Below are 10,320 nucleotides of genomic sequence, written 5' to 3'. Positions count from 1 at the left end.
ACATGACAGTCTGGTGAGGTATATTGTGGTATATTATTAGTGTAATGCTGCTTATACTTTCACTCTGTCAGAAAACAGTAAACAAAAATGTGTGTGTACTGTGTTTTCAGCTTTATAGAGATTATGTTAGTCACTCTTAATTATTATGCACATCATTGATTTATCTCATTTACAATATTTGCATCATAATGCCAAGAAAAGAGACTCCAAAAGCAGAAGGACAGGGAACTGCAACAAGCAGCTCAGGGCAGCAGCTCTCTTTTATATTGGATCAGGCCATCAACTAGTAAAACAAATTAGGGAGAATCAGTAAGATTTTATTTATTTATTATTATTGTAAATAATTTTGGCGATGGTTGCCCATTTTTTTGGTTTGAGCACCTGCCCCCCAAAATGTCTGTGCACGTGCCTGCTCTGTGCTGTAGATGAACCAATCCCACGACACTTAAAGAGATGGTTGGAGAGATACCACACTGTCCCTGCTTCAAAAAGATGATATTTAAAATTGCAGAGAGAATTGAGAGTAAACACTCTGATCCTACTTCCAAGATAAAGTTGGCTTTTCTTTACCCAATTCATTATTACAGATTATTTGATCATCATCATTTTACATCAGTGGTTTTTGAAATTTGTATTTTCAGAGAAAAGCCAGAATGAATTGTAATAGTCCGGCCCAGCTATACATGTACTGTTTAGTGTCCTACTTATGTCTTAGTGCTGAGATGATATGACACATAAGGCCCAGCAACAGACATGTATACGTTGTGCTTTTATCATCAAAGCACAACGTTGGCTACATAATGAGCTTTATAGATGTGAGGAGGAAGGAGTCTCACAGTTCATTCTATTTAATTTCAATGTTAACATTTAGTCTTGATTTTCTGTCCTGTGGGAAGAAAATTCTGTTTAGTCAACATATGACCTGACACCTGAGTTGTCCCCAGACGTCTTCAGTGTGACAGGAAGATTGTTTGTTAACAGTGAATCTCTGTGAGTCTCTAGACTGATGTAAAACCATTGACTGACATCAAGAAGAGGCCGAAACATCTTGATCATCCCCTGGTGGAGGGTTGCGGCATGGGCCATAAATGCAGCCTCCCTTATGTTAATGAATGGGACATAGATAAATAGATTTTTCTCCAAATTTGAAGTAGGTTTTTTACACTGATGTTTGTCGAAGTGTTTTCTTGTAGTATTTAAATTAGTTGAACCATGAATATAAAAACTACTGTGGCAAAGGCCCACTCTGTCTCCAGAACATGGAAATGTGTCGCTCTACAAAATACTATTTGATAGGAAATTATTGTAATTATGATTTCCAAAAAAATGTTTTTGAAACAATTTTGAAATACTGTAATTCAGGCTATTATGGGTTGAGAAACTTGAAGCACAAAGTAAAGAAGCTCTTGAATGTATCACCATGTGTTGTTCATGACAACAGTGAGGTGTAGTAGCGTGATCTGAGAACTTGTGGTTGTCTGGTTTTTTTAACCGTCCATCGATACTTTCACCTCAGAGGGGAGAAGGCTGAATGTACAGGAAATACAACTACACAAACAGAGGCAGTTGCACAACATTTTCTATTCAATGCATAATATTCAAATTCATATAAATTCATATTTACAATGCACAATATGTGGGTTCTCAGTTCCACATCATATTCTGCAGCGGGGGTGCTTTGAAACACAAATGCATCATTACAAAAACATACACTGTAAATATGCAGTTTTCACAGTATTGATGTATATTTGTAGATTATAGTATATATAATCATTTCTTTAATTCAGTGTTAGTCATCTTTAAGTTGTTGAAACATACATACTACATATATGTGTGTGTATATACACACACACACACAAACAATCACACATACTGTGATGGAAATCTGGAGATACAAGAGGCTGGAAACAACAAAGTTATCTACGTGTATTTAATAAGGGGCTTTCTGCAGAAAGGATCAACACAGGGAAACCGCAAGGGTCTCAGAGTGAAGATGCAGAACAGTCAGATACACAGATCTTATATACCAGGGGATAGGGCTGTCTCTCTGAGCCAATCCAGACAGGTTCCCATAGGTGGGGGAAGGACAGGAAACTAAACATAACAGCTGATTCACATGTGTTCCCTGAGGTGATAAGAATAGATACACTCCTTCCTTTGATGGGTAATTAAGTCGCACAAGGTCTTACTATATTGACGTCATAAACAGTTCCGACCATAAAACAGCTCAAGTCATCAATAATCTGTTGTATGTAAATACAAGTCATAAAAGTCTTGAGAAGTCTTTAAACACTTATACAAAATACTTTTTCAACCTTGCTGAGTTAATTTTCTACTACATTTCCCTCCTTTTTGTCATTTATTGACAACATAAGAGAGTTTACAACTACAGTAAAACATCAAATACATCAATTCACCAGGATTTCAAAATGCATCATCATCATCACTGTAGTGTAAAACAAACTGCCTTTGTCGTGGACGGTATGCGTCTTTAAATGGGAGAAAGCACTGATAAAAGTAGATTAAACAGACAACACAACAATATTACATTCTTCATCGATATTAAAGGGTACTGGGGAGGAAACCAGTCAGGGAGGGGAAACACATCTTACATTATCGTCACTGTAAATCTAATTGGCGCGTCATCTGGCGGAGCAAACCATCGGGACACAGCTGGCATCCCCCATAAACCCCAACAGTAACCAAACTGGGAATATAAAGGTGCAGTGTGGGGGAGACATACGTGCGAAAACAGGATGCTTGGAACCCAACAAATCAAACTGGCATGGGAGATTGGATTGAATGTTTCAAAAACGAAATTCGTATCAAGAGTTATCAGTCAGCGGGGGATTGATGTCATCAATATTGAGAGAACAGTTCCTCTACTGCCACTCCGACCCAGCTGACTGAAGTGATGCCACGGAGGTCGGTGTTTCATCGTCGCCTTCTCTGCTGTGTGTGTATTATGTGATTCTCCGAAGCAACGATTACCAACAGCTGTGCTGGTCAGCACTGCCCTCTCTTCACCGATCCTTTGTTTTAATTATTAAGTGTGGGTGCAGCAGGTGGATGGTCTGGTTCTGGGACTCTCTTGCAGTGACTGGCATGAATCCACGTTGTCCTCTCAGCGACCTTCACAGCCGTGTAGGTCGTTAATAGGATCTGGTACGGTCCTGTCCAGCGTCTGTGTCGCCAACTTTTCCGCCTTAGGTCTTTCACTACCACCCATTCGCCGGGCTTCAGGTTATGAAGTGGTCCAGTCGCCGGGGTAGGGAGTGCGTCTTTAACCTGTTTGTGAATGGCAGATAAAGCAGAAGAGAGATTTGTACAATAAGACAACATTTCATTATCACAGAGAGTTGTTGAGGGCAATTGTCTTTTAACAGGTCCAATGCCCGTGTTTGCTGGACGTCCGAACAGAATCTCAAATGGGCTCAATCCATGTTTTGGTCTAATTCTCATTCTCATCTGCATGAGAACAAGTGGGAGAGCCTTAGTCCACGACAATCCAGTTTCCTCACAGCATTTAGCCAATTTGTTTTTCAGCGTGCCATTTTCTCTTTCCACCGCTCCCGCACTTGCTGGGTGATAGGCACAATGTTTTCTCAGATCAATGCCCAAATATTTACTCATTTGTTTTAGTGCCGCACTAACAAATGGAGTTCCGTTGTCACTGCTGATTTTGCTTGGGATTCCCCATCTGGGAATAAGTTCAGTAATCAACGCTTTAGCTACGGCACCTGTGTCTTGCTTTGATGTGGGGAAAACTTCGACCCATTTAGAAAACATATCAACTATAACCAAGCAATATTTTTTTCCCTCACTTGGTGTTAGCTCAATAAAATCCATCTGTAGATGGTCAAATGGTTTGTCAGGTGGAGGATGTGCAGCTTGTGGGGCCTGCATTCCTCTACCAATATTGTTAGTGGCACAAATTATGCATGCCTGACAAAACTTCTGAGCGTAGCTAGAAAACCCCTTTGTGAACCAATGTTGTGAAATAGCAGCCATCATCGGTCCTTTTGAAACATGATCCTTCCCATGCGTTAACTTTGCATAATGGGGAAACAGATATTTTGGCAAACAAGGTTTCTCATCAGGGCCCACCCACACCCCATGTGTGTGTGTGCAACCACTTCTCTTCCAAAGTCCACGCTCTTCCACTGTTGCTCTAAGTTGAAGTTCTTGTAGGTCAGCCGTGGGGGTGGTGGGGTCGACCTGTAAGAGAATGTGTGAAGAAGATAGAGCCGGCGAGCAAATGCTTTTGCTGCTACATCCTCCCTGGCATTTCCTTGTGATACTTGGTCATTATTAGAGGTGTGAGCATCACATTTACATACTGCATCCTGTTTGGGGAGGAGGACAGCATCAAGGATCTGAGACACTAGAGCATGATGTGCAATTGGTTTGCCTGATGGTGTAAGGAATTCTCTGTGTTTCCAAATCGTGCCAAAATCATGTACTTTACAAATGCATATCTACTGTCAGTGTAGATGTTAACCCTTTTCCCTTTAGCCAATCTGCATGCTTCAATGAGAGCAGTGAGCTCTGCTGCCTGTGCCGACAGGGAAGCAGGGAGAGGTCGTGCAATCAATGTATCATGTGCTGCTACCACAGTGAAACCAACTTGATTTGCTCCTGTGTCTGAATTGCGAGACGCTGATCCATCCACAAACAGTGTAAATCTTGATTCTGCAACGTAGTTTCCTGTAAGTGTGGTCTGGGGGAACAAACTTAGGTTATTGTTACTACACAATTATGTTGTTCACCATCTCCTTCTGTTGGAAGAAGAGTAGCTGGGTTAAGAACATTACATCTTTTCACAGTGATGTTAGGCATTTCCAACAGAATAGCATGTTAACGATAGCATCATACACATAGCATTTGGGATCAAGTTTTGCTCAGAAAAATGCTACACGTCTCTGTTTACCCCCCTTGATCAGGGAGTAACACTGACGTCATCTACTCCCCCGTTCTTGTCATCTGGTTGTGTGAAAGGTCGGTCAGGGTCGTCGGGCAGTCATAAAGTCGAGGTCGTTTGTAGGGTCAGTTTCAAGTCAGTGAAAGCTTTCTCGTGTCATCAGTCTATATAACTTTGCTATATGCTGTTAAGCCCATGTGCGATTGCGCTGAGGGACTCCTCGAGGACAGCATAGTTCAAATTCATTCGCAGGAATGACATCATTTATTTCTTTGTAACAGTTTTAGGAATCTTTGAATTACTGTTACTCTATTAGGGGAGAGGGACTGCCCTCTGCTGTGATCACATGCCCTAAAATTGATCTTTTACATTTACAAACCTATACTTTTACAAACTTATACTTTAACAAACTTATACTTTAACAAACTGCAGTTTTTCAGGCTTGCCTTATGTCCTTCTGCATTTAGATGTTTTAGTAGAGCTACAGAATAATTTTCACAATATTCTTCAGTTGGAGCACAAATCACTAATCCTTATATTGTCAACATATCGTAAATGTGCACTTCCTGGTGTTATCTTTAATGATCTTAAGCTTTTTAGTGCCTGGTTGTAAATGGTCAGTGATTCACAATAGCCTTGACGAGGCATGTGAATGTATAACTTTCTCTGTTGAACTCAAATGTAAACCAGTATTATATGTCTTTATCAATTTAAAAACTGAAGAATGCATTTGCCCGATCAACAACAGAGAATCCTTTATAATCCTTCAGAACTTGCTAAAGGATTGTTTTAAGAATTTGGAACCGACGAAGCGCGAAGTTGTACTGCGGCGTTGACAACTTACAAATCTTGGATGAATCTCAAATCATCAGGTTGTGTTTTATCAAAAATACTGTTCACCGGAAAAAATCGGAGTGTGCACTAGTGAATCCTTGCAAGGAACAATTACACCTGCCCTCAATAGAGAGTTGAAAACTGGTGTAATACCATCGATGACTTTCTGTTACAGTAGATATTGTCAGATCATGGTGTAATAACCACAGGTTCCATGTGTTAATTAAACCCACATCATGATTACCTCTGAGCCCTTAAAATGTTGTTTGTATAAACTAAATATGCATGTGCATATTTGGCTTCTGTATTTGTGTCTGGTACCAGTTAAACAACCTTGAAAGTGTAAATAACAGATGTAAATCATTTTCTAAACACTTTAAAAATTGATTTTACTTAACCACGGGATCTGATATCTTTTCCCAAATGTCAGCATTGACACACTTTTGTATCCACGGTCGCAAGTCTTGCCATTCATCATTTTTGTTTTTGACAGCAAGTCATGTGAGTGTGAACCAGGAACATCAAAAAAGGAAAGCATCCTCTGAACATCTGTGAAGGAACTGAGAGGGTGACTACAGAAACAGCACATCTATGTTCTTTCCAGAACATGCAACTCAGTGTTGAATTTTCTTTCACACTACACAACTTATTTTTTCAAACCTGCATCTCTCCCTTTGTGTTTGAGTGCAGTGAAGTTTAAATCTTTTGGATGCATATACGTGGTATCTGTTCTTTGTGTGACTGAATGTGCCTTGTCCACTAGATCTTTGTCGATTTGATGTGACAACAGATGAGCAAAGCTTCCATTCATACGCATATAACAGTGAAGCAGCATTACACTTAATATAATATCTTTCCCTAGCACTGTGAGTGTGTGCATTGGCATATTAGCATAATCATCTCATTGCTATTTAAGCTATGTTCCTATCAATAGTTTGTCTTTCTTTTCTAAAAAACAAAAAAAAAATCATTTACTTCTGTGATAAGTGTTTGTGTTTGTGTGGTGCATTCACCCTCTCGATGTGGGATGTGTCCCTCACGGCCTTGTTCTCTGTTCAAAGATGCTGGTTCCTCCCTCTCCTCCATCCCCGCCTCGGTTCATTCAGGCTCGTAAAGTTGCTGTTTCCTTGGCAATTTTTGTTTTGCCCAATGTCCCTTCTCTCCACAGAGAAAACAAATGTCCCAATCATCGTTCCATATGCGTCCCCCCTCCTTCCTTGAAATCCTCTTCTTCTGCATCGCGATGTACCTCTGAACATCTTCAGTGAGGCTTTATGCAGATCAGTCTCTCTTTCTTCTTCTTATTCGCATGAACTGCATGTGCTTTTATTAAGCTCTTCCTGAGTCCCACTTGATGCCTGTACGTTTTAACAGGCTGGCAACATCAGGTAACTTCAAAAATTTTGTGATTTGGGCTGGATCTTGTCCCAGTCCATATTGCCCACTTGTCTGGTGCGAGGTGAAGAGAGGAGTTGCGGGTCTGGAACATCATTAGCTGGAAAAGGTTGTTGTGGAACCTGGGCTCCTGCCTGTGGAACATCCGCTTCTGGTGGAGTTTGGTATTGTTCTGGTTGTCGTCTTGTCGGCGGGGAAGAGTCGAGGTCGGAAACCTGCATTTTGAGACACTGAGACATTTGTGAGGTGTTAACTGTCCCTGCCAGTGTGTGCTTTCTGTCCCTATGATGCAATTCTTCTAACCACATTCAACATACATTCCTATCTGCCTGAAATTTAAAATTTTACTTTTCTGGCCTAACTTACTATTTCGTTCTCCTCTAGATTCAGTCTAGAATCTGTTTCAGCTGTCTTAAAAAACTCTCTCTCTCTCTGGAAACCCACAGTCTCTCATTCCTCATTCACACTTGAAACAAACTTAGTGCTTTGTCACCATAGTTCTTTCACATGAGGTTCACATAAGGATTACTCAGTTCAGTTCCATTATCCAAATCTTATATTTTTCATTTACCTATGTAAAGAATTTTTTTTTTTTATTTTATTTTAAGTAGTTACCTTAAGTCTTCAATCAATCTCCAAAACGCTATCGTAAGGAGCAAATAGGAAACTTGTTAATATAAACATCATCTAAATAATGTAATACCTCCAATATTATATAAACAATAGTAATTTCCTCTTGTAATTACTTGGTTGCTGTGAGTTTCTCAATTCATCTCTTTTTTTTTTTTAGCTTTTTTTTTTTTTTTTTTTTTTTTAAATACACCTTCAAATATCCTGCCTAACCAACATAAATCATAGTGCCCTAAAGAAGTTCTCTACATAGCGCGCTTTTTTTTTGAGTTGCCTGACACAATGCAAATACACTCAGTATTATGTCCTCTCTGTGGTTGCAGTCGAAACAACTCCTTAAGGTACCTCGTCAGTCTACCTTCCAGGTTTCTTCTAAACCTTGGTTAAAAATTTACGGGGCTTTCACCCGTCTTGAGGATCCCGTTCCTCTTAGACCAACTTCTCTATAACACTATGTTCTGCTGGGATAAATTACACTTGAAATCTCAGATTCTCACCGGATAGATCGCAGCGCTGAGACGATCCGGCTCGGGTCTAGGTCCCTGCGTCTCACCCGTGGGGAGGTTAAGGTTGGAAACTTTTTTCCAAGATGATCAGTCAACCGTAGACACCGAGTCCAGATGCGTCCAGACGTGCGATCCCACTTCTGACACCAAATTGTGATGGAAATCTGGAGATACAAGAGGCTGGAAACAACAAAGTTATCTACGTGTATTTAATAAGGGGCTTTCTGCAGAAAGGATCAACACAGGGAAACCGCAAGGGTCTCAGAGTGAAGATGCAGAACAGTCAGATACACAGATCTTATATACCAGGGGATAGGGCTGTCTCTCTGAGCCAATCCAGACAGGTTCCCATAGGTGGGGGAAGGACAGGAAACTAAACATAACAGCTGATTCACATGTGTTCCCTGAGGTGATAAGAATAGATACACTCCTTCCTTTGATGGGTAATTAAGTCGCACAAGGTCTTACTATATTGACGTCATAAACAGTTCCGACCATAAAACAGCTCAAGTCATCAATAATCTGTTGTATGTAAATACAAGTCATAAAAGTCTTGAGAAGTCTTTAAACACTTATACAAAATACTTTTTCAACCTTGCTGAGTTAATTTTCTACTACAATACCCACACACACCCATTAGAGATGTCATTGGCTAATCTCTCAGTGGAAGAGAAGAACATACATTTTACAGGAAGTGGATTTAGTATATCAGCCAATGACTTTGATTCCCACTGTGACTAAATCTTCCATTTGAGTGGGACGACACCAGTTACACAAAAACAGGCCCATATACAACAATGATTGAAGGACTGGCTGCTCTGATTCTCCTAACTACATTATGTAAGTATGCAAGTGTAGTCTAGCCACTAATGTGGTGGAAATATGGAAATATGGAAATATGGTAAAAAAAACATTAGCCTGTGATCATTAATTGTTGTTTTTGAAGTGTTTGTTTTTGTCCTGTCGTATAACTCTCACTGTTTCTCTGTTCTTTAGCTCTACATCAGACTGTGGAGGTTCCTCAGCAGATCCCTTTGATTGTGGCTAACCTCGGTGATAACATCAATCTGACATGTTCAGTTCCTGGGATAGAAGCCTGGTTGTTTTTCTGGTACAAGATGAAATTTGGATACATGGTCCAAACACTTCCTAAAGGAGCTTCTTCAGATATAAAGCTTCAAGGACAATTTGACAACCCGAGATTCACAGTCATGCACGAGGGTGATCTGCATATTCTTACCATAAGAAATATAAGCAAAGACGATGAGGCAACATACTTCTGTCAAGCAGGAGAGCCATATATAATTACTTTTGTTAATGGCACAATTTTGGCTGTGAAAGGTAAAGTAAATTCATTTTAGTGTCTTTGTTTGCTATGATGTACTCAATTTTGGTCTTTCATTTTCCTTTTCATCTTGTGATTCACACAGATCATAAAAATCCGGAGAAGCACATCTATGTCAAACAAAGTCCGGAGACTGCGTCAGTCCAGCCGGGAAACTCAACGACTCTCGAGTGTTCACTTCTCTCCACGAACACAGAAAACCTGGACGAGTGTCCAGGTGAACATAGTGTGCACTGGTTCAGAGCCGGATCAGGACGCTCCCATCCCGGCTTCATTTACACTCAGAGCAGCAGGAGAGATGAACAAGAGGAGAAGAGCTGCGTCTACAGTCTGTCCAAAACTATACACAACTCCTCAGATGCTGGGACTTACTACTGTGCTGTGGTCACATGTGGAGAGATCCTGTTTGGTGGAGGAACCAAAGGTGAGATGAGTATGTTGTAAAGTTTCAATGAAATCAAGATACTGTGGCAGGACAAGGAAAGGCAGAGACGCAGGTACTGCTTACTGTTGTTTAATCAGTAGTCAGGAAGAACAGGCACATGTTCCCCATACGGGAAGTATATATAGCTACAGACTTTACATTTCCCATCGACCCACTGGGTGAGAGGACACACCCATGAGTGCACGCCACACAGCCCCCCCCCCGAACACCCAGAGGGAAAAATACAAAATGGGACAAAAGTCAG

General features: G+C 40.5%; 1 pseudogene; it reads left to right on the top strand.

The window, feature by feature from the left end:
* The first annotated feature begins 9,176 nt into the window (after positions 1-9,176).
* Positions 9,177-10,075, top strand: LOC133011476 (uncharacterized; annotated as a pseudogene).
* Positions 10,076-10,320: the final 245 nt, after the last annotated feature.

The sequence above is a fragment of the Limanda limanda genome, chromosome 10 (genome assembly GCF_963576545.1).
Source record: "Limanda limanda chromosome 10, fLimLim1.1, whole genome shotgun sequence".
In the NCBI taxonomy this organism is placed as follows: domain Eukaryota; kingdom Metazoa; phylum Chordata; class Actinopteri; order Pleuronectiformes; family Pleuronectidae; genus Limanda; species Limanda limanda.
This window is presented reverse-complemented; position numbering and strand designations above follow the sequence as displayed.